The sequence below is a fragment of the Antechinus flavipes genome, chromosome 3 (assembly GCF_016432865.1).
Source record: "Antechinus flavipes isolate AdamAnt ecotype Samford, QLD, Australia chromosome 3, AdamAnt_v2, whole genome shotgun sequence".
NCBI lineage: Eukaryota > Metazoa > Chordata > Mammalia > Dasyuromorphia > Dasyuridae > Antechinus > Antechinus flavipes.
Window position 1 is genome coordinate 441,580,793 of NC_067400.1, and position 26,644 is coordinate 441,607,436.

Genomic DNA, 26,644 nt, shown 5'->3' on the forward strand with positions numbered 1-26,644 from the left:
CTTTGAATGTAGTCCAAGCCCATTGCTCTCTCCATTACATTATACTGTCTCCCATCATGAATGTTCCTCCCAAAGCAATAAACATTATTTTTAATTATTACTCATTTAATACATATTCATGAAGCATACATGAAAATTTACCCCCAGAATCTAGTATGTGTTTCTAAACTTTGAGCTTAGTATCCAAATATTAGCTTAATTTATTTCCAACTGTTACTTTTTTATTTTTGAAAATGGGAACTATCTTGAGTCATGAAAAGATATTTGCAGTTTCCCAGAGTCTGCTTGTAGCCTATCCCACACTTTAAATCAGCCCAGAAGCTATAAGGTCCTTTTCCCTTATTTAATATCTCTTTGGGGTATAAATCCAGTAGTAGCACTGCTGGATCAAAGGGTATGCACAGTTTGATAACTTTTTGGGCATAATTCCAGATTGCTCTCTAGAATGGTTGGATTCTTTCCTTCTTTAGTATCTCTTTGGGGTATAAGCCCAGTAGTAGCACTGCTGGATCAAAGGGTATGCACAGTTTGATAACTTTTTGGGCATAATTCCAGATTGCTCTCCAGAATGGTTGGATTCCTTCACAACTCCACCAACAATGCATCAGTGTCCCAGTTTTCCCGCATCCCCTCCAACATTCATCATTATTTTTTCCTGTCATCTTAGCCAATCTGACAGGTGTGTAGTGGTATCTCAGAGTTGTCTTAATTTGCATTTCTCTGATCAATAGTGATTTGGAGCACTCTTTCATATGAGTGGAAATAGTTTCAATTTCATCATCTGAAAATTGTCTGTTCATAGCTTTTGACCATTTATCAATTGGAGAATGGCTTGATTTCTTATAAATTAGACTCAATTCTCTATATATTGTGGAAATAAGGCCTTTATCAGAACCTTTAACTGTGAAGATGTTTCCCCAGTTTGTTGCTTCCCTTCGAATTTTGTTTGCATTAGTTTTGTTTGTACAAAGGCTTTTTAATTTGATATAATCAAAATTTTCTATTTTGTGATCCGTAATGGTCTCTAGTTCATCTTTGGTCACAAATTTCTTCCTCCTCCATGAGTCTGAGAGATAAACTATCCTATGTTCCTCTAATTTATTTATAATCTCGTTCTTTATGCCTAAATCATGGACCCATTTTGATCTTATCTTGGTATATGGTGTTAAGTGTGTGTCCATGATGGGGAATTGTTAAGGACCATGCCTAAGTGAAGGGGCAGGCCAATTCTCCGAGAGCCTACACAGCTATGAATCATAACATCTGAAGGAGTTGCAAAGCAGCCTTTGCTGACACAGATGTTCCTTGTGGATGGGGAATGAAATAAATTGGAGGCAAGATGGAAGAGAAGAGAGGTCAGACAATGCAACTGCCTCTCAGTGGAGAGGTCAGAGAACAGCAACTGCCTCTCAGTCTCCTTGTATTATCATCATCTGCTCATTTGAATAAATCCATTCTACATGTCTGAGTTAGACCTCCAGCAGCCATTGGCAGATGGCTCCCATATCACAACAGCTGACTATACTGTAGATTTCTCTCTTGACTGAATCTTTACATTAGACTTTGTTTACGCTTAATGATTACTAGTCCTACTTTTTTTTTCCTGATAAATTATACTTATCATCCTTGTAGTGTTTGTGTATATCACTTTTTTCCTATCTGATAAATTCTTCTACTTCAATTTTGCCCCTTAACTTGCTTTACTATTACTTAACCTCCCTCCAACTAATCGATCCCTTTCTTATCTTCTTCCCTTACACTTTTCACTTCTCCTCTCTTATCTCTTCATAGATTTTATGGGGTACTATACTCTTCATCGTATATATGTACTGTTTCCTATATAGCCCATTACTGATGTAAGTAGGATTTTAGAACTATGAACCCTTCTCTTCCCTATAAGGACTCTATTTATATTCATTTTCTGCATTTCATCTGCATGGCATAATTACTATTTTTAACTTTTCCTTGGTGGTTTTTAAGAGTCACCTTGTACTCAATTCTGCCTCAATTTTTTTGAGCTATCCAATTGCTGATATTAATCTTAAATATATGCTATACACTTGCATATAACAACATAAAAAATTGTCCATGTTAAGTTTGTTGAACGTGATCTTTAATATTTATTCTTGTATATGAAATTTTCTATTAAGTTTGGATTTAGTTAATAGTCCTGAAAATCTGCAAGTTTGTGAAAATCCATTTTTTCATTTAATATTATGGATAATTTTGATGGGTATGATATTTTTGTTTACAAGCCTGCTTTTTTGTTGTTGTTGTTGCTGGTATATATGATTCCAGGACTTGCAGACTTTTATTGTGGTTCCTGATAAGTTTTGTATAATTCTAACTGTAGCTCCACTGTATTTGAATTTTTTTCCTTGTATCTTGCAAAATTTTCTCTTTGATCTAGGGGTTTTGAAATTTGGCAATAATATCCCTATGTGTTATCCACAAAGTATCTCTTTGAAATGGTGATCAGCAGATTTTTTTTCTATCTCTACTTTTACCTCTTGCTTTATCACTCCTGGAAATTTTTCTTATATTAATGTTTTTTTGGTCATAGTTTTTAGGTAGTCCAATTACTCTTATATTTTCTCTTATGGCTCTGTTCCCCAGATCTATTGTTTTTCCTATATTCTGCTCTATTTTTTAATTCTATTTTTGGTTTATTTATTTATTTTCAATATATAATGCTTTATGAATCATGTTGGGAGAGAAAAATCAGAACAAAAGGGAAAAACCATGAAAGAAAAAAAAAGAAATGAACATGTGTTTTTTTTTTTTTTATGTTTTTTTTTTTTTCTGGATGCGGATGGCATTTTCCATCTAGAGTTTATTGGGATTTCCTTGTATCACTGAACAATTGAGAAGAATCAAGTGTTTCATAGTTGATCATCACAGAATCTTGTTTTTATTATGTACATTATATTGCTGGTTCTGCTTCTTTCACTCAGCATCAGTTCATGTAAATATTCCCAAGCCTTTATACAATCAGTTTGTTTATAATTTTATACAATGATTAATATTCCATTACCTTCATATAGCATAACTTGTTCAGTATTTCCCAATTGATGGGCAGCTACTCATTTTCCACTTCTTTGCCACCATAAAATAGCTGCTATAAACATTTTTGCAAATGTGGATCCTTTTCTCTTCTTTATGATCTCTTTGGAATAACAGTCCCAGTAGAAATGCTGTTGGATCAAAAAGTATGCACAGTTTAATAGCCCTGTGGTTATAGTTCAATGTTGTTCTCCAGAATGGTTGGATTAGTTCACAACTCCACCAACACTGCATGTCTGGTATTCCTACATCCCATCCAACATTTATCATTATCTTTTCCTCTTATTTTAGCCAATCTGATGAATATGAGGTGGTACCTCAGAGTTGTCCTTATTTTCATTTAACTAATCAATAGTTATTTACAGCATTTTTCCTATGAGTATAAAAAGCTTTAATTTCTGGAAGAACATTTTCCAGGAATATTTTAGAAGAGACTATTTGACTTAAGTTCTTAGGGGACTTCAAGTTGGATATTTTTTGTTTTAAAATTGATGTCACCTGTTTTGTGAAATTTATATTATTTTTATCTGATTTTATTTTCTGCTATTTTGTGGTTTATTAAAAGCATATAGCAAGTTTAGAACATTGGCCTCTATCTGTGCCATAATTATACTCAGTGTGTTTTAATCCAGGAGGTTAATTGCCTAATTTGATTCTGAAATATGTCATGCATTTCCTCATTCCTTTGAACTCTTTTAAGAAAGGTTATTTCATTCAGACCGAAAGGAAGAAAAGCTTGATTCTTTTTTCCAGCAAGAATAGGTTAGGTCAACAGCTGTAATCACAGCAGACGTCAAGTTTTTGATCCTTGACTTGCCAGGCAAAGGAGATTGCCCTACGTGAAGGAGGTAATTTCATGCTTGAATAAACCTGTATTATTAAATCAGAAAATCCAGTCATTCAGTTCACATCTTGGACTCTGCTGAGCACAAGCTTGCCTCTGATGGGCATCAATATCAGCATTTGTGAGTATTTTACCAGAAGATGAGAGAATCAAAAGAAACAGATTTGAAATGTAGCAGATATAATATTTTTGTGATCCTACATTTTAGTTTGAAAATTGTTTCTATCAAGTTTTTTAAACTTTAACCTGTCACATACTGATACCAAATGTTTTAAAGTACAAATTATGCTTGAATCACTTTCAGAGCCCTCCCAAAACAGTTGTTTGACTATTTTGATTTTATACCTGCTTTAGACCCTCTAAATAATGTCAGTAGTTTTGCTTTTGCTACTCACTCTAGTAGAAACTGAAATTATTATTTTGTCACAAATCTATTAATTGCCTCAAGAATAAAAGTAATGTAGCAGGTGCATTTGAAATCTGTCTAGACAATTCATTTTTAACATACTAGAAAGAACTGACATTGTTATTATAACATGTCTTCTTTGTGAATATTAATTACCAATTCATATCAATCTTTTCAGTTTTTACCTATTCTTAAGTTTCATTATTGTAGTTATAAAGACTGTGACAGCAAGAAGAAAATAGATGTATATTTCTCTTCTGTGCACATCTCAATAATGGATCTTTTCAAAGTGAACAAAATTCATTAATTATCAAAATATCAACATTTTTCAGGATACATTGTGTCCAGATCTCACTGCTGATATCATTTTGAGTGATTAATAAGTATCTATTAATAAGTAGATGGAGTATTTGAAAATGAAAACAGCCTAGAAGCCCAAAATGCTAAAAACAAAAATCATAAAAATTAAATATGCCATTCCATGTTTAATTCCTTTCTAAATAATTTCTACACCACTTATTTATATTGCTCTTATTGCAAAACACTAATTATTGCACTTCCAGTGATCTCTTTAATTCATTTGAATTTTTAAAACTTCTCAGGATAGTCTTAATTATCAGTGCCATCAAAGATTCTTCCCAAGCAAACATTTGGCCTTGCCAATGATATCAATGAACACAGTAGGAAGAATGAGATCTTCTTCATGGGTAGTGAAGGAGTGAATCCTAGAACTTAAATCTAAATGCAGAAATAATCAATCAAAACCACTAGCTGCTCAGGTGATTGCCAAGAAAACTGATGTTGACCACAGTTTTGATGTGCTTCACACTTTGGCTATTTTGTTCCAACTACCAGAAAAATCTTTTGACAAATTTGTGAAACTGTAATTTAGTGATCCTAAAATTAAAACTGTTGAATTTAGCAGCAACCAAATTTAGATGGGTAAATTTTAATTTATCATTATATGCCCTACAAATGATCATTCATTTGAAAGACAATAGAAACATATTTACTTTGAGAGTTTTGTCTTTAAGAAGTAATAGATGGTGAAATGAGCAGAACCAGGAGATCATTATATACTTCAACAATGATACTGCATGAGGATGTATTCTGACAGCAGTGGATTTCTTCGACAAAGAGAAAATCTAACTCAGTTTCAGTTGATCAATGATGGACAGAAGCAACTACACCCAAAGAAAGAACACTGGGAAATGAATATAAACTGCTTGCATTTTTGTTTTTCTCCCCGGGCTATTTATACCTTCTGAATTCAATTCTCCCTATGCAACAAGGTAACTGTTTGTTTCTGCACACATATATTGTATCTAGGCTATACTGTGACATATTTAACATGTATAGGACTGCTTGACATCTGGTGGTGGGGGTAGAGGGAGGGAGGGATAAAGTCAGAATAGAACAAGGGATAATGTTGTAATGAAATTTTTTTTCAAAAGAAAAAAATTCAAAAAAAATAAAAGAAGTAATAGATATTTGGAGGTCTTGTTGAAGCAGAAACTAACAAAAAAAAAAAATCCTATCCCTTACATAAGACAGAATTAAATCATGGACAATATAGTACATTCTTGATGATGAGGCAGGGCTTTGTTTGAAATTGAGTTACAGTATTGGATCAAACTGCTCAAGGGTTTATGGACCCCAATTTAGAATAAACCTATAGGGAATTACTGATTAGAGCTGCTAGCAACCATCTACAATATGTTGGTGTATCCACACTATGTGAGTGGAACTGACTTGAAATTCTGTCTACTTCTGGCCCTTGATGAAAACCCAAAATAACATTCTAGTTTCAGTTTGAGAGAATCTTCCCCAGTTCTCATGCAATTACTATCTTTTCTTGACCTCGCCCAGTTAATTGAGTGCACCCTTGTACATATTTGTGTAAAATTTACCTCTTCTTGAGGTATAATGTAAGCTCCTTGAGAACAAGGACTGTTTTTCATATTACCTTTGTATCTCCAATACTTAGCCCATAATCTTATACATAATAGCTACCTAATAAATATTTAAATCAAATTGAACAAAACAAAGCATTTCCATGTTGCTGTTTTGGTGAGCTGAAATATCATGAGTCCATGAAAATGAAGATATCAAAAGAAAGTCACCAAGATTTAGTGAATCAGAGGTATTTTGATTGTGTTTGTTAGTTTCTGGATCCTTTCTGAGTTTTATAGTCTGTTCTAATTGATGCTGTGATAATGTGAGTAACCTGGAATTCACCCATTTCATAGTTTTTGCTCTGTTACATGTTTTAAGAAGATGTATCTATATCCATATTTATACCTATATCTGTAGGTATATAAATATAAAGATAAAGATAAATATAGATTGATTTAGATAAACATACATATAAATTTAGACACATATGTACAATACATATATGGAAAAATGTATATTCATGTGTGTGTTAAGTTTCAAGGCCATAAGAAGATGACCCTAGTGTTTCAGCTAAAAACTGCTACCTCGATCTAAATTGCTATGTTAGACATGTGTAAAAGAGGAGAGCGCAGTTGCAGTGCAATCTAATTTAAGACATTGTTTAAGACGTGACTGGTGGAAAAAAAAAAAAAAACTTTCTTATGCACCAAAATCACATGTAATAGATTTATGGTTTCATATATAATTCTCATTCTCTGAACTTGCTTTTAAAATTTTTCACATTAATGATTTTCTAATTTATAATAAAAATCAAAAAATAAAACCATAATACACAGGCTCTGGCACATGTAGTAGATGCTTAATAAATGCTGATTGAATTAAATGGAATGGATGGAAAAACTTTCATCCTAAATCTATAAAATAATTTTAAAATTTTCTATTTGGCAACTACTCAAATCAAAACTTTGGGAACTTTTTGATATAGTTACAGTATGGATATCAGAAGGGGTAAATTTTAGAAAAGTTAACTGGTTTGCATGCATGAATTTTGAAATTTTGTTACTGAGCTTGAAAAAGCACTTGCAGGAACCATTCTCTAGTCTTGAAAACCTGCTAAGAATAGACTTCTTGTCACTAGGCATAATTGACTCATTGTTGCTGTTATATCTTGCTGCTGTGGTTATACCTCATTGCTTGGTTCTTTAGCTATCATTAAATGTAACCCCAGCTGCCTGGGGTCTCCTTGTATTTAAAGGAAGCCAGAGAATGTAATAAGTAGAGATGAGTAGGGAGAAAAGTCCTAACATGGGGTACAGCAAAAGAAAATAGCCAGAGCTAAGAGAAGGAGTGTCTTATTTATGGAACAAGGTTTCCATTGTCACTAAATTAAAGAGCACACAATGGAAAGTAAGGTTTAAGAAAACTGAAATAGTAACAAGGGACATAGGTTTTGAAGGGCCTTTGTATTTGAACCCCAAAGTGTTTGGGAGCCATTGGAATTTTGGTGTGATATGGTCAAACTCACATCCAAAGTAAATCAATTTGGTGACAAAATGGAGAATAGATTGGCATAAGGAGAGACTTGAGGCAGGCAGACCTACTCCCAGGCTATTGCAACACTAAAGGTATGAGGAGAAGGAGGTCTGCACCAGAGCAGTGGCAGTGTCAGAAATATAAGGATTTATATTTGAGACATATTGAAAAAAGGCAAATTATGTACCTTGGCACTGGATTGGATACAGGATGTGAGAAATTGTGAGGAATTGAGGAGGATACTTTCAAGCCCAAGGGTCTTTGAGGATGGTGTTGCCTTTAGCAATAATAGGAAAGTGAGAATAGGAAGGAAGACTTAGTTTTGTTTTGGATATGTTAACTTTAACATTTCTATTCTACCTCTAGTTCAACCTATATGAAAGGCAGTTTGAGATGCAAATTTATATATCACTAGAGAGGTTGGGAAAGAAAGGGTAGATTTTAAACTCTTCAGCATAGAGATAGTAATTAAATCCATGGGGACAGATAAGATCACCAAGTAAAGTGAAATAGAAGGAGAAGAGGGCCCAGGACAGAACCAAATGGGACTCCTAAAGTTAAAAGAATGATTTGATTGACAATCCACCAAAAGCTCTTGAGAAGAAGCAGTCATATTAGAAGCAGAACCAAGAGACCTTGGTGTCCCAAAAAGACAGTATTAAGAAAGAAGAGGGCGGCAAAGTCTGTAGAGAATTCATAATGAAAGAGGACTGGAAAAAAGATAATTTAATTAAATAACTACTAGGTCACTCTTAATTCTAGAGAGGAAGTTCAGGGGAATGATAAACTGAATTATAAAGTCTTGAGAAGAGAGTAAGTAAGTAGAGGCAGCTATTGTAGATGACCTTTTCAAGGAGTTTAGTCATAAAGTACAGATATAATATGAATGATAGTAAGGATGGAAGGATCTAGTGAATTTTTTCCCTCCATCTTAATATGGAAATACCTTTTGTAGGTAATAGTTAATAGGTTAAGAGATAGGGATAGATTGAAAATGAGTGAAAACATAGACATGACAGAAGGGACATTCTGTTCAGGGAGGCAGAATAAAATAGGATTGATTCAACAGAGGAAGGTTCAACATTGGCAGAGGAGTTAAGTTTCCTGATGAAGATAAAGGAGGAGATGCTAGCTGAAAACATACGAGTCATGTGAAATGAGGAAGAGAGAGAAAAATGAATTTGTGATAAAATGTAGCTCACTTTTTTATTGTTCAACATGAGGCAGATTCCTCAGTTGAGAATGTAGTGGAGGGAAAGACATCAGAAATTTAAGGAGAAGATGAAAAGATTTGGAAGAGAAATTATGGTAGATAGTATAGTGAGTTGATTAGCTTGCTATAATAGAATTGCCTAGCAGCAGTGGTGTCCCAGAGAGGAAGAGACTGAAAGAGATGATAAAAACATGAAGACAGAGAGATAGAGACAAAGACATAGTAAGTCTACATATATTATGTTATCTCCTAACAAAACTTAAATCATAAGTGATTCCTATGTTTATAGGAAAATGAAATACCAACAAGACAGATCAAATTCCTACAACCCCAACATAATACAAATCCGGTGTACTGTATAAACACCAATGGGAGATAGGGCTCTTTGGAAAGAGGAATTTGCATAACTATTCTTAGTTTTGGGTGAAATTTCTTTCTGCTTTGTGATTTTTTTGTCAGATTTAATAAAATTTATATTGAATTGTTGGTCACGGTATTTAATAGCTGGAGATTGAAGGCACAAAAGGCATAATTTTTTTTTTCATAGAGATCTAGCTGGGTGCCAAACTCTAAAAGCATCATAAACATGAGCAAAAAATTACTATTTTCTAAGATGTTCTCAAAATTAAACACAGTCTATGCTAAAGTTGAGCTTTGATTGTAGGCTTCAGGTCATGATGATAATATACAAAATTAAATAAAATTAACATTCTTTGTGACTTTTATTCAGATTTACTGTGCCTCATGATCATTTTCCTGAGTGCTAAGAAAAGAAAAAGAAAATGCAAAGGAGAATCATATAAATTCATCCATAACAGATGTCTACTGTGATAATGCAACAGATTAGCAAGGCATCAACAGCAATATCAGTGAGTGTTTGGACAAAGCAAAAAGCAACCAATATAAATGTACCAACTGTTAAAGCAATACTGTCATTCTGGAAGCCTTGTCTTAGGCTTATGGTTTGTACACTATCTTGAACACAAACAATAAAGTAACAATAATCCCATAGAGAAAATCCTGACTTTAGTAATTGAAAATTACCTCAAATATCATGAACTTAAATGAGCACTAAAGAGGGACCAATAAGCACAGATATTTTATTCACCCTTGATCTATTAGCTTTTGAGGGGCAATTCTCCAGAAATATGTATTTAGAAGTTTTTCCCTTAACAGACATACAGGATCTATACTCTCATTATGCCAATAGTTATAATAGAGAGCACAGCTGTCCTATTTTAAATTTGAGACAATGGTGTCAAATTCACATAGAAAGATATCCCAGAAGACAGTAGTAGATCCATTTGGAAACTCCAAATTAACATTATGATGTATCAATTTTTTATTTGAATTTATTTTGTTAAAAATTTTCAAATTACATTTTAATCTCATTCTAGCTCTCATATAGGAAATTTGCATATTTTACACCTTGGGTGCAAGAGAAAAATCTGGTCAGAGTTGATGACCTTAAAGAGGCATCTGATTAAAGAAAAAAAAAAAAAAAACATTGTAGATGTGGGTTCCTTGCTATGATTTATTCACAGCATAAGATAGGAGTCTCCATTGTATAAATGCCTCTCTCAGAGGAAATACCAGTCTCAGAGTCTCCTATATATCTCAGATAAGAATTGTGGCTTCTACTAATGAGATTTGATGGGTAGTACTCCATCTTCACAAGGGAAAGAAGCCACCATAGGTATTGCTGACTTTTCAAGATATTTAAGCAACAGTTAAGGAACACAGAGTAATGACTTTTAGAGTCAAAAATATCTGAATTCAAATCCAGCCTCAGACACTTATTAGCTAGGAGACCCAGAGAAAATTATTTAATATCTTATTGCAACAGTTTTTCTATCTGAAAAATTAAAATCATGCTAACAATTATCTACTGAGGTTGTTTCTATGAAGTAATAAATGAGGTAACATTTATAAAATGCTTTACAAACCTTAAATAATTAGATATATGCTATCTGTTATTTAGATGGGATTGCTTGCTGCATTGGTGACCATGACTGCAAAATGGCATATGTTACTACATCCATCAAAGTAAAGGTGGTGTCTAAAGGAAAGGAATCTGACACAGTGAACAATGTACATTCTTAGAAAGAGATGGGGTTCCTGATCAATACCATTTTAAATAAGTAGTGGCCTCAAATTCTGTGAATGTATGCATGTCTTCTGGTTCAGGACACTGTCCAAGACTACAATTGACCATGAATGGCTGAACCAGGTATGATCCAGATTGAGGAAATGCTGACACATCAGTGCAGGTGGATGTTTTGGGGAAAGAGTCTGTGGGAGAAAACCAGCTTGCTCAGGATCCCTGCAGCTTTCTCTTAATCCTGTGCTGACAGAGCTCATATACATAATCTTTCTCAGCACATAGGTTTTACCCTTGGATTTGTGGAAGAAAACCAGGTTTCTAGTCTCCCTGATATGATTTATACTCAGTTGAATTTTGATTTAGATCCCAAGTTTTTCTTTTAGGAAAGGATTTCTTCCTCAATTCTCAGTGATTTTCCTAATTGACAGCATCTGTTGACTTCCCACATGACAAATTTAACCGATGAGTTAAAAGAAATTGTTGCCTATTTTGAAGGAAAATGTTCAATATACCCTTTACTCTGTCTCCAGGGAACATTTCCAGATAAATAGTAAATTCAATGATTCAGAAGATATTGCACAAATAGTACAATGCTCACAACATAGCATGTTTCTTGTCCATAAAACTACTATTTATTTTGCATTTTCAAATAAATATTACTTTGTAATTTTTTAAATTTGTGATTGCAATTCATATCACAATATAATATTTTAGTAATTAATATAGCTTTTTATCTTCTTTCATTTTGACCTGAAAGATAGATTATAATTGACTCAAACTCAAGGATAGCTACTTAGTGGAACAAAACATTCTTAATCAAGAAAGAAATGAGAAGAAACTGCTTTGACTATAGATAACTGTTAATTATTGCAGAAATAGTTGTTATTTATATAATATGAGAATTATCTATGTAGAGCTGGATTAACCCATGATATATGTTCATTTCATCTTAGAGTTATTTGAGAATCCTATCCATGGTGATATTTCTTGTTATAGTTGTACTGATTGATTATAAGAATAATAGCTATTAAAAGCAGGTCATATATAAAAATAATGAAGAAACAAACAAAAATGGAGAATCTGTAGAATATAAGCAGTATATTATGCTCAAGTACTTATGATATTGATATGTTAATAAATATTTCATAATATTAAATACATTAATAATAGTAACCTTAAAACAGTGATAATGTATCCATTCCAACCTTTACCTATTTTAAGGGACAAGGTGTATAACCAACATCACTCCCAAATTTCTAACAGATATCAAGTAAAAGCATAGAGACAATGCTTTGAACACAGTAGAAACCTAATATATATTGATTTCAACTGATAATCCTATCAAAACCTCCTCCACTTCTAACCCAGGGTGTGCATGAGAGGTGGAGATGACAGGGAACAATATAATTTATGTTGAACAAGATATAAAACTAAAGTATCATAGTGACACTGAAAGAGTGCTATAAAGTTTGCTTCAGGGCTCTCTTTTTGGTGCTACCTAACGATGCTTTAAATAAGGTATCTTTTTATTTGCCAAGCTTTTCTTTTTATTTGCCAAGCTTTTTTTCACATTGAGAATATGTTTTCTATATAACAAATATAACACTCGTAACAAACCCTCTCCTACTTTAAAATTTCACTTCTAAATACAATATTTTCCTTCCTACTAAACAAATAAAAAATGACCAAAATTTATTTTACTTGTATCTGGCAGAAATTTAGGTGTGGGAGTTTTGGGGGGTGGAGCCAAGATGGCAGAGAAGACACACCTGACTTTCTAAGCTCCTCTCATGCCCTCACAACATTAAATTCAACTTCAAAAATAGCACTTGACTGGTAAAACCCATGAAGATAAGAAGCACAACAACTCACCAGCCTAAGATAATCTGGACGATCGCTAGGAAAGGTTTGTCCTGAGAGGCTAGGAGCAGACCCGGGGTGGAGGGGGTGGGGGAGGGTGATCTCTGTAGCTAGAGACAACTCTCCCATAGGCTAACTGCTCTAACTTAATTATGAAGCATTAAACCAGCAGAGGAATTAAAGCCAAAGACAGAGGGTACTCTCTAAAAAACCCAGAACCTAACAAGATCTGGCTATAACCACCCCAAAAAAGGATTCGTAACATAGCCCTGCAGCCACATTCTACAGTTCGGGGCTTTTGCGGAGGGGGAAGGGAGAGAGGGGAGCAGTTACAAATCTGCACAGTAGGGGGACACAGCCCAGGGCAGGTTCTAATCTGCACAGTGTGGGGCTTGGCCTGGGGCAATAGAACTTTTGCAGCAAGGCTGTGACTCCTGGGGCAGAGACACTTCTGGTCCCTGCAGGGCTACTCACTGGTCAGCCACTAATACCCACAGCCCCAGGGCTGGCTTTGGCTTGGGATAGTAAAAGTTTCACTGCCCAGCTTCTAGCCCCAGGGTAGTCCTTAACTCGCACAATAGGATCCTTTGCAGGGCAATTCCACAGCTCCCCAGTGCAGGCCTGAGTAACTTCTGGGGGGGGGGGGGACTCTTTCCTAAAGCACTCCCATAATTCGCTACTCTTTGTAGCTGGTTGGCAGGGCAGCTAACCATCCATACACATATCATTGCTCTGCAGAGGAAGCTGGTAACCTCCTGCCCCTGAAGGCAGACCCTACAGGCTTTAACAAAATATAATAAAGATGACATACTACCTAAACTAATCTATTTATTTAGCACTATACCAATCAGGCTCCCAAAAAACTATTTTAATGACCTAGAAAAAATAACCACAAAGTTCATATGGAAAAATAAAAGGTCAAGAATTTCAAGGGAGTTAATGAAAAAAAAAATCAAATGAAGGTGGCCTAGCTATACCAGATCTAAAATTATATTATAAAGCAGCAGTTACCAAAACCATTTAGTAAAGGCTAAGAAATAGACTAGTCGATCAATGGAATGGGTTAGGTTCAAAGGACAAAACAGCCAATAACTGTAATAATCTACTCTTTGACCAACCCAAAGAGCCCAGTTTTTGTGATAAGAACTCACTATTTGACAAAAATTGCTGGGAAAATTGGAAATTAGTATGGCAGAAACTAGGCATTGCCCCCCACTTAACACCGTACACCAAGATAAGGTCAAATGGGTTCATGACCTAGGCATAAAGAATGAGATGATAAATAAATTGGAAGAGCATAGGATAGTTTACCTCTCAAACCTGGGAAGAGGAAGGAATTTATGACCAAAAAAGTACTAAAAATAATTATTGATCACAAAATAGAAAATTTTGATTATATCAAATTTAAAAGTTTTTGGACAAACAAAAATAATGTAGACAAGATTAGAAGGGAAGCAATAAACTGGGAAAATGTTTTTACAGTTTGATAAAGTCCTCATTTCCAAAATATATAGAAAATTGACTCTGATTTATAAGAAATCAAGCCATTCTCCAATTGATAAATGGTCAAAGGATATGAACAGACAATTCTCAGACAAAGAAACTGAAACTATTTCTAGCCATATGAAAAAATGCTCGAAGTCATTATTAATTAGAGAAATGCAAATTAAGACAACTCTGAGATACCAATACACACCTGTCATACTGGCTAGAATGACAGGGAAAGCTAATACGGAATGTTGGAGGTAATGTGGGAAAACAGGGACACTAATACATTGTTGGTGAAATTGTGAATACATCCAGCCATTCTGGAGAGCAATTTGGAACTATGACCAAAAAGTTATCAAATTGTGCATACTCTTTTATCCAGCAGTGTTTCTATTGGGCTTATATGCTAAAGAAATCTTAAAGAAGGGAAAGGGACCTGTATGTTCAAGAATGCTTGTGACAGGTCTCTTTGTAGTGGCCATAAACTGGAAATTGAGTGGATGCCCATCAATTGGAGAATGGCTGAATAAACTGTGGTGCATGAATATTATAGAATATTATTGTTCTCTAGGAAATGACCAGCAGGATGATTTCAGAAAGGCGTGGAGAGACTTACATGAATTGATGCTGAGTGAAATGAGTACGACCAGAAGAACATTACATACTTCAACAACAGTACTATATGATCATCAATTCTGATGGACCTAGCCATCTTCAGTAATGAGATGAACCGAATCAGTTCCAATAGAGCAGTGATGAACTGAACCAGCTACATTCAGCGAACAAACTCTAAGAGATCACTATGAACCATTACATAGAATTCCCAATCCCTCTATTTTTGTCCTCCTGCATTTTTGATTTCCTTCACAGGCTAATAGTACACTATTTCAAACTCCAATTCTTTTTGTACAGCAAAATAACTGTCAGGACATATATGCTTTAACATACTTAATATGTATTGGTCAACCTGCCATTGCGGGGAGGGAATAGAGGGAAGGAGGGGAAAGACTGAAACAAAAGTTTTGGCAGTTGTCAATGTTGTAAAATTAACCATGCATATAACTTGTAAATGAAAAGCTATAATAAAAAAAAAATTTTAGATGTGATGTTGGTTTTTCACCTTCTCCTTTAAAATAATGATAGGAAAAGGTTGGAATGGTTATACAATCATTGTACATAGATTGTCTTCAAATGCATTTAGCATTATAAAATTTTTATTAATATGTTAATACTTCAGACAATTGAGCATAATATGCTGCTTATATTACAAATTATCTCCATTTCTGATAATTTTTCTTTATTTCATCAACTTTATCTTGTCAATTCACAGGCAAGTTTCTTGGAATCTATCTTTTTAAAAGAAATAAAACCAATTTCTCAATATTGTGGCTAAGCTTCTTCAATATTCATCATGAGGACTTCTCATAATTATTATTTATTTATATTGCTATATTTGGGCAATATTAGTCTTGCTTTCTGATTGATTAATGTGGATTAAATAATATTTTTCTTCAGGATATAGTTGACTGCCAATTACAATGAGTCAGTGTTGTAAAGTAGCAAAAAAACTAATATGATTTTTGGTCAGATTGAAAGATATAACTTTCAAGAATATGGAAGTGAGAGTGTCACTTCAAACCTGGAGCACAATGTTCAGTTTGGGACAGCATAGATTTATGGAATAAAATAAAAGGTGGTGAGTATTTGTCCAGTGAAGCCAACCAGGATAATTATGAGTCTTGAATCCATGTGCATAGGGACTTTTTTCATTACTGTCATTGAAGGAAATGAACTTATTCATCCTGAGGAAGAGAAAGAATGGAGGAAGGTCAAGTTAACTCTCATTAAGTATATAAATGATTGTGATATGGAAAATGGAATAGACTTTTCTGTTTCATGCTACAGATGAAATCCAGGAGCAATTTTTAGAAGTTGCAAAGAGGCAAATGTAGATTTTAAGTGGTATTAAAGGAAGGGAGCACCATAATTAATAAGAGACAATGGATAAGCACACTAGCTGGGAGACATTCAATACAATTTTAAAAGACAAGTAGTGAGCTCTTGAAACCCAGCAAAATTGGGGACTGGTTCCCAGCGCAGGAACTTTATATTTCTGGATGCTTACTTGTATAAAATAGAAAAGGAAAAGATTAATGAATAGGGCATGCAATTAAAAATCTAGAAAAAGAACAAATTTAAAATTCTGAATTAAATGTAAAAGTTGAAGTTCTGAAAGTAAAAGGGGAGATTAATAAAATTGAAAGTAAGAAAACTATTGAACTAATAAATAAAACTAAGAGTTGGTTTTATGAAAAAAAAAACAACAAAATAAAAAGAAAATTGGTAATCTGATAAGAAAAAAGAAAGAAGATCTTTTGGCCAAGATGGCGGAGAGGACACACACATCTACTTAAGCTCCATGTTTTCTCTCAGAATAATTTATTTCATGACAAGCCTTGGAATTAGTGCTGGACTGAAAAAAAAAAAAAACACAAATAATTACCAAGAGAAGATATCTTCGAAATTCACCTAGAAAAGATCTGTTTTTGCTCGTGGGTAGGAATGATTAGATGGAGCACAGACTGAAGGCAGATAGCATTTAAATTCTTGAAAGAGAAAGTAAGAGAGCTGCAAGAAGAAACAGACAGCAAAATAATGGGAGATGTCAACCTTGCACTCTTAGAATTGGATAAATCAAACCTCAAAATAAATAAGAAAGAAGTCAAAGAGGAAATTAGAAAAGTTAGATGTGATAGATCTTTAGAGAAAACTAAATGGAGACAGGAAGGATACACTTTCTTCTCAGCAGTTCATGGAACCTGTACAAAAATTGACCATACATTAGGACATAAAAACCTCAAACTCAAATACAGTAATGCAGAAATAGTAAATATATCCTTTTCAGACCACAATGCAATGAAAATTACATTCAATTAAAAGCCAGGGGAAAATAGACCAAAAAATAATTGGGACCTAAATAATCTCATGCTAAAGAATGATTGGGTGAAACAGCAAATCATAGACATAATTAATAACTTCACCCAAGAAAATGACAATAATGAAATGAAATACCAAAATGTGTGGGATTCAGCCAATGTGGCAATAAGGGGAAATTTCATATCTCTAGAGGCCTACTTGCATAAAATAGAGAAAGAGAAGGTTAATGAATTGGGCTTGCAACTAAAAATGCTTGAAAAGAAACAAATTAAAAACCTCCAGTCAAACACTAAACTTGAATTATAAAAATAAAAGGAGAGATCAATAAAACTGAAAGTAAAAATTTTATTGAATTAATTAATAATACTAAGAGTATGAAAACATGAACAAAATAGACAAACCCTTAGTAAATCTTATTTAAAAAAGGAAAGATGCTAGTATCTTAAATAAAATATTAGCAAAAAGATTACAGAAAATCATTCACCGAATAATATACTATAACCAAGTAGGATTTAGACCAGGAATGCAGGGCTGGTTCAATATTAGGAAAACTATTAGCATAATTGACTATATCAGTAACCAAATAAACAAAAACCATATGATTATCTCAATAGATGCAGAAAAAGTATTTGATAAAATCCAACATCCATTCCTAATAAAAATACTTAAGAAGATAGGAATAAATGGACTTTTCCTTATTTCCTCTATTTCCTTAAAATAGTCATGAGCATATATTTAAAACTGTCAGTAAGCATCATATGTAATGGGGAAAAACTTGTTTAAAAGATTGCCCACTATCACCATTATTATTCAATATTGTATTAAAAATGCTAGCCTCAGTAATGAGTCAAGAAAGAGATTAAAGGAATTAGAGGAGATAATGAGAAAACCAAACTATCACTCTTTGCAGATGATATGATGGTATAATTAGAGAACCCCAGAGATTCTACTAAAAAGCTATTAGAAAAATTCATAACTTAATCTTCACCATTTTTATTCATCACCAAAAAATCCAATAGCAAGAGATACAAAGAGAAATTCTATTCAAAATAACTATCAATAGCATAAATATTTGGGAATCTATCCACCAAAGGAAAGTCAAAAATTATATGAGCAAAATTACAAAACACTTTCCACACAAATAAAGTCTTATTTAAATAATTAGGAAAATATTAAGTGCTCTTGGATTGGCCAAGTGAATATAAAAAGATGACAATACTCCCTAAATGAATCTATTTATTTAGTGCCATACCAATCAAACTCCCAAGAAACCATTTTAATGATCTAGAAAAAATAACAACAAAATTCATATGGAAAAACAAAAGGTCAAGAATTTCAAGGGAATTGATGGAAAAAAAAAGTCAAATGAAGGTGGCCTAGCTATATGTGATATAAAACTATTATAAAGCAGCAGTCACCAAAACTATTTGGTATTGGCTAAGAAATGCATTAGCTGATCACTGGAATAGGTTAGGTTCACAAGACAAAATAGTAAATAACTATAGCAATCTAGTATTTGATAAACCCAAAGATCCCAATTTTGGGGATAAGAATGCACTATTTGACAAAAACTGCTGGGGAAACTGGAAATTAGCATGGCAGAAATTAGGCATGGACCCACACTTAACATCATATACCCAGATGAGATCAAAATGGGTCCATGACTTAGGCATAAAGATAGGCATAAAGAATGAGATTATAAATAAATTGGAAGAGCATAGAATAGTTTACCTCTCAGACTTGTGAAGGAGGAAGGAATTTGTGACCAAAGAAGAACTAGAGATCATTATTGATCACAAAATAGAAAATGTTGATTACATAAAATTAAAAAGCCTTTGTACAAATAAAAATAATGGAGACAAGATTAGAAGGGAAGCAATAAATTGGGAAAACATTTTTACAGTCAAAAGTTCTTTTTTTTATAACTTTTTATTGATAGAACCCATGCCAGGATAATTTTTTACAGCATTATCCCTTGCATTCACTTCTGTTCCGATTTTTCCTCTCCCTCCTTCTACCCCCTCCCCCAGATGGCAAGCAGTCCTTTACATGTTGAATAGGTTACAGTATATCCTAGATACAATATATGTGTGCAGAACCAAAGAGTTTTCTTGTTGCACAGGGAGAATTAAATTCAGAAAGTAGAAATAACCCGGGAAGAAAAACAAAAATGCAAGCAGTTTATATTCATTTCCCAGTGTTCTTTCTTTGGGTGTAGCTGCTTCTGTACATCTTTGATCAATTAAAGCTCTCTTTATTGAAGAGATCTACTTCCATCAGACTACATCCTCAAACAGTATTGTTGTTGAGGTAAATAATGATCTCCTGGTTCTGTTCGTTTCATTTAGCATCAGTTCATGTAAGTGTCACCAGTCCTCTCTGTATTCATCCTGCTGGTCATTCCTTACAGAACAATAACATTCCATAACATTCACATACCACAATTTATTCAACCATTCTCCAATTGATGGGCATCCTTTCATTTTCCAGCTTCTAGCCACTACAAACAGGGCTGCCACAAACATTTTGGCACATACAGGTCCCTTTCCTTTCTTTAGTATCTCTTTGGGGTATAAGCCTAGTAGATCCACAGCTGGATCAAAGGGTATGCACAGTTTGAAAACTTTTTGAGCATAGTTCCAAATTGCTCTCCAGAATGGCTGAATGTGTTCACAATTCCACCAACAATGTATCAGTATCCCTGTTTTCCCACATCCCCTCCAACATTCCACATTGTCTTTCCCTGTCATTCTAGCCAATCTGACAGGTGTGTAGTGGTATCTCAGAGTTGTCTTAATTTGCATTTGTCTGATTAATAATGATTTGGAGCATATTTTCATATGTCTATAAACACTTTCAATTTCTTCATCTGAGAATTGTCTGTTCATATCCTTTGACCATTTGTCAACTGGAGAATGGTTTGATTTCTTATAAATTAGAGTCAATTCTCTATATATTTTGGAAATGAGGCCTTTATCAGAACCTTTGATTGTAAAAATGTTTCCCCAGTTTGTTGTTTCCCTTCTAATCTTGTCTGCATTTGTTTTGTTTGTACAAAAACTTTTCAATTTGATATAATCAAAATTTTCTATTTTGTGGTCAGTAGTGATCTCTAGTTCTTCTTTGGTCATAAATTCCTCTCTCTTCCACAGGTCTGCGAGGTAGACTATCCTATGCTCTTCCAATTTATTTATAATCTCATTCTTTATGCCTAGGTCATGAACCCATTTTGACCTTATCTTGGTGTATGGTATTAAGTGTGGGTCAATGCCTAGTTTCTGCCATACTAATTTCCAATTTTCCCAGCAATTTTTGTCAAATAATGCATTCTTATCCCAGAAACTAGTGTCTTTGGGTTTGTCAAACACTATATTATTAAAATTATTGGCTGTTCTGTCCTTTGAACCTAACCTATTCCATTGATCAACTAGTCTATTTCGTAGCCAATACCAGATGGTTTTAGTAACTGCTGCTTTATAATATAATTTTAGATCTGGTACAGCTAGGCCACCTTCATTTGATTTTTTTTTTCATTAATTCCCTTGAAATTCTTGATCTTTTGTTTTTCTATATGAACTTTGTTGTTATTTTTTCTAGTTCATTAAAGTAGTTTTTTGGGAGTCCGATTGGTATAGTGCTAAATAAATAGATTAATTTAGGTAGTATTGTCATCTTTATTATATTTGCTTGCCCAATCCAAGAGCATTTAATATTTTTCCAGTTGGTTAGATCAGACTTAATTTGTGTGGAAAGTGTTTTGTAGTTTTGCTCATAAAGTTTCTGATTTTCCCTTGGCAGATAGATTCCTAAATATTTTATACAATCAGTAGTTACTTTAAATGGAATTGCTTTTTGTAATTCTAACTGTTAGGTTTTGTTAGTGATATATAAAAATGCTGATGGGTTTATTTTGTATCCTGCAACTTTGCTGAAGGTGTGGATTGTTTCTAATAACTTTTTGGTAGAGTCTCTGGGGTTCTCTTGGTATACCATCATATCATCAGCAAAGAGTGATAATTTGGTTTCCTCATTGCCTATTCTTATTCCTTTAATCTCTTTCTCAACTCTTATTGCCAAAGCTAGCATTTCTAATACAATATTAAATAGTAACGGTAATAGTAGGCAACCTTGTTTCACTCCTGACCTTATTGGGAATGGTTGCAGTTTGTCCCCGTTACATATGATGCTTACTGCTGGTTTTAAATAGATGCTACTGATTATTTTAAGGAAAAGTCCATTTATTCCTATACTCTCAAGAGTTTTTAATAGGAATGGATGTTGGATTTTATCAAATGCTTTTTCTGCATCTATTGAGATGATCATATGGTTTTTGTTAATTTGATTATTAATATGGCCAATTGTACTGATAGTTTTCCTAATATTGAACCAGCCCTGCATTCCTGGTATAAATCCTACTTGATCATGGTGTATTATCCTGGGGATGATTTTCTGTAGTCTTTTTGCTAATATCTTATTTAAGATTTTAGCATCAATATTCATTAGGGAGATTGGTCTATGATTTTCTTTCTCTGTTTTCAACCTACCTGGTTTAGGTATCAGTACCATGTCTGTGTCATAAAAGGAGTTTGGTAAGACTCCTTCATTCCCTATTTTTTCAAATAGTTTATAAAGCATTGGGGCTAATTGTTTTTTGAATGTTTGGTAGAATTCACATGTAAATCCATGTGGTGCCGGGGATTTTTTTTTTAGGGAGTTGATTAATAGCTTGTTCTATTTCTTTTTCTTAAATGGGACTATTTAAGCAATTTACTTCCTCCTCTGATAATCTGGGAAGCCTATATTTTTGGAGGTACTCATCCATTTCACTTAGGTTATCAAATTTATTGGCATAAAGTTGGGCAAAGTAACCTCTTATTATTTCTTTAATTTCTTCTTCATCAGTGGAAAGTTCTATTTTTTCATTTTTAACACTGCCAATTTGATTTCCCTCTCTCCTTTTTCTAATCAGATTTACCAAAGGTTTATCAATTTTATTGGTTTTTTCAGAAAACCAACTCTTAGTTTTATTTATTAGTTCAATAGTTTTTTTTTTTTTTTACTTTCTATATTATTAATTTCTCCTTTTAATTTTAGAATTTCAAGTTTAGTAATTGATTGGGGGTTTTTAATTTGGTCTTTTTCTAACTTTTTAATTTCCAGGCCCAAGTCATTGATCTTCTCTTTTTCTATTTTATTCAAGTAAGTCTCTAAGGATATAAAATTTCCCCTTATTACTGCTTTGGCTGCATCCCATAAATTTTGATATGATGTCTCATCATTGTCATTATCTTGAGTGAAATTATTAATTGTGTCTATAATTTGCTGTTTCACCCAATCATTCTTTAAGATGAGATTATTTAGTTTCCAATTACTTTTTGGTCTATATACACCTAACATTTTGTTGAATGTAGTTTTTATTGCATTGTGATCTGAAAAGAAAGCATTTACTATTTCTGCCTTCCTGCATTTAATTTTGAAGTCTTTATTTCCTAATATATGGTCAATTTTGGTGTAGGTTCCATGAACTGCTGAGAAGAAAGTATACTCCTTTCTGTCACCATTCATTTTTCTCCAGAGATCTATCATACCTAATTTTTCTAATATTCTATTTACCTCTTTAATTTCTTTCTTATTTGTTTTGTGATTTGATTTATCTAAATCTGAGAGTGCAAGATTGAGATCTCCCACTATTATAGTTTTGCTGTCTATTTCTTCTCGCAACTCTCTTAACTTCTCCTTTAGGAAGTTAGATGCTATACCACTTGGTGCATATATGTTTAATACTGACATTGCTTCATTGTCTATAGTACCCTTAAGCAAGATATAGTTTCCTTCCTTATCTCTTTTAATTAGATCAATCTTTGCTTTTGCTTAATCTGAGATAAGGATGGCTACCCCTGCTTTTTTGACTTCACCTGAAGCACAATAGATTCTGCCCCAGCCTTTTACCTTTAGTCTGTATGTATCTCCCTGTTTTAAATGTGTTTCCTGTAAACAACAGATTGTAGGGTTCTGACTTTTGATCCAGTCTGCTATCTGCCTCCTCTTTTTGGAAGAGTTCATTCCATTTACATTTGCGGTTAAAATAACCAATTCTGCATTTTCTGCCATCCTAATATCCCCAGATTATACTTTTCTTTTTCTTGCCCTCCTTCCCTTCTTCCCTAGTGGTCCCACTAATGTCACGCAGCTCTCCCTCTTTAGTATCCCTTCCTCCTCCCTTTGAATCCCTTCCCCTTTCTTGTACCCTTCCCTTATTACTCTTTTTCCTTCTCCCTTTTCCTCTCCCACTTTTTAATGAAGTGAGAGAAGAATCTGTGTAAAACAAATATGTCGATTGTTTCCTCTTTGAGCCAACTCTGATGAAAGTAGGATTCACACAATGTTCTTCCCCCTCTCTAAGTTCCCTCATATATGATAGGTTTCCTTTGCCTCATTGTCGCATGTAATTTCCCTTTTTTTATCTCCCTTCTTCCCTTTTTCTGACGCTATCCCCTTTCCATTTCTACTTCCCTTTTTTTATGTTATATCGGTAAAATCAAATTATACATATGGTTTTTATGTATATTCACAACAGAAATACAGTTCTCAAGAGTTCCTTTTACCTTTTTCTACTTCTCTTGATTCCTGTTGTTGAAGATCAATTTTTTTGTTTAAATCTGGTTTTTTCCTTAGAAACAGATGGAATTCCTCTATTTCATTAAATGTCCATCTTCTTCCGTGGAAAAAAATACTCAGCTTAGCTGGATAGTTTATTCTTGGCTGCATTCCAAGTTCTTTTGCCTTTCGGAATATCTGATTCCAGGCCCTTCGATCCTTTAATGTTGAGGCCGCCAGATCTTGCATGACCCTTATTGTTGCATCTCAGTATTTGAACTGTTTTTTCCTGGCTGCTTGTAAAATGTTTTCTTTAGTCTGGGAATTCTGAAGTTTGGCCACAATATTCCTTGGAGTCTTTATTTTAGGGTCTTTTTCAGAAGGTGTTTGATGAATTCTTTCAACGCCTATTTTCCCTTCCGGTTCTATTACTTCTGGGCAGTTCTCTTTGATGATTTCCTGTAAAATAGTATCTAGGCTCTTTTTTTCATCATAATTTTCTGGTAGTCCGATGATCCTCAGGTTATCTCTCCTAGATCTATTTTCCAGGTCTGTTGTTTTTCCAAGTAAATATTTGACATTTTTTTCCAATCTTTCATTTTTTTGGTTTTGCTGGACTGATTCTTGATGTCTCAATGAATCAGTCATTTCTATTTGTTCAGTTCTAATTTTTAGTGAGTTATTTTCTTCGTTAGCTTTTTTTACTTCTTTTTGTATGTGTCCAATTGAGTTGTTTTGCTCTATGGAATTTTTTTCCATTTCACTATTTTTTTTTTTTTAGTGAATTATTTTCTTTTTCCAATTCGCAAATTCTGTTTCCCTGCACTTCTTGGGAGTTTTTTACCTTTTCCAATTCACATTTCAGGAAGTTGGTTTCTTTTTCCACTTTATCAAATTTTTCTTTTAGTGAGTTATGTGCCTTTTCTGTACTCTTTTGCATAGCTTCTCTTTCCTTTCCCCATTTCTCTTCTAGCTCTCTTTTAAGGTTTTTAATAGTCTCTTCTAGAAGAGCCTTTTGTATTGGAGACCAACAATTGTGTGGAGACTGTCTGCTATTAGTCTCTTCAGGGTTGAAAAGCTGTTCTCTTTCTGTGTAGAAACTATTGATTGTTCTTTTGATTTTTTTTACTCATTTTGTTAAAGCCTGGAAGGTCTGCCTTCAGAGTCAGGAGGTTACCTGCTTCCTCTGCAGAGCAGTGAAAGGTATATGGATGGGTAGCTGTCCTGCCACCGGCTACAAAAAGCAGAGAGGTACTAGAGTGCTTTGGGAAAGAGTCCCCCACCCGAAAGTAACTCAGGCCTGCAGGGCTGAGCTGGGAAAGTGCCCTTCATAGAACCCCCGCTGTGTGAGATAACGACTGCCCTGGGGCTAGATACTTAGCAGTGAGAGTTTCACTTCTCCAAGCCAAATCCTGCCCTGGGGCTATGGGTATTAGCAGCTGAGCTGTGAATGGATTTGCAGGGACCAGAAGTGTCTGCCCGGAAGCGCAGTCAGCAGGGGGGGTTCTATTGCCCCAGGCTGAGCTCCCCACTGTGCTGATAGGTGGCTTCCCAGGCTGTGCCCCCCTGCCCTGCAGATTAGTAATTGCCCCCGCAAAAGCCCCGAACTGCAGGATGTGGCTGCAGGGCTGCCTTACAGTCTGCCTGAGTCACTTCGGGTTTGAGGGGTTACAGCCAGATCTCGTTAGGTTCTAGCGCTTTTTAGAGTACCCTCTGTTTTAGGCTTTAATTTCTCTGCCAGTTTACTGCTTTGTATTCATGTAGAGCAGTTAGCCTATAGCAGAGTCATCTCTATAACTTCTCTAGCCACAGAGATCACCCCCGCGCCTGGTCTGCTCAGGAGGCTAGCCTCTCGCTGCCTGTGCTAGTCTGTTCCTGGCCCCTCAGGACAAACCTTTCCTGGCGATCTTCCAAATTGACTTCAGCTGGTAAATTGTAGTGCTTCTAATCTTCCTGAATTTAAGCAGTGAAGAGCTATTTTTGAGGCTAGATTAAATAGTTGGTTATGAGGGTAATGAGAGAAGCTTAGAGAGTTGTATGTGCCTGCTCCGCTGTCTTGGCTCTGCCCCAGAAGTCCTAAATTTAAATTCTTAATATGCTATGCTTTTTCCATTGTTTATGAATAATTAGCTACTTGAAGAAAATATGTTTTGATCAAATTTATGTTTTAATAAAATTACTTGTGTTGTATTAAGGGATGAAGTGATTGCCTCATATTCATAATGGGTTAATGTCAAGTTGAGATTTATCCTGGCTCTTCCATAGCTTGTCAATACTACTCAAAAGGATTTTAACATTTTAAGTTGCACAATATCTGCTGATCTTAATTGGTATGGGGAAATTTCTCCCTTAAATCTTCCTGCTCATTAAAATAACATTTTTAGACTTTTCTTCAAACACACACAATAAACATACATATACTCATTAGTATAACAAATAAATAGCATAAAGAATTATCCATTTTATAATAACTATAAGAATAAAAATAATATATTGAAGTTCAACTCAAGTATGTGATTTGGAAATTTTTGCTAGAGCTTTTGGATATTCTTTCTGATGTTTGAATTTTCAAAGTTTCTTGATAAAGAAAATAGTGATATTAAAATTCAAGTTCTTATTATTCTCATTTCACAATATATTTTGTTATCTAGGACAAAAGAGTCCAGTTAATTAAACACAATTTAAATTTTCAAACTGCACTTT

General features: G+C 34.1%; 1 protein-coding gene across 1 annotated transcript in view; it reads right to left on the minus strand.

Annotated features, from left to right (window-relative positions):
- Positions 1-26,644, minus strand: part of GALNT13 (polypeptide N-acetylgalactosaminyltransferase 13) — a 595,329-nt gene that overhangs the window by 356,078 nt on the left and 212,607 nt on the right. The window lies entirely within an intron of this gene.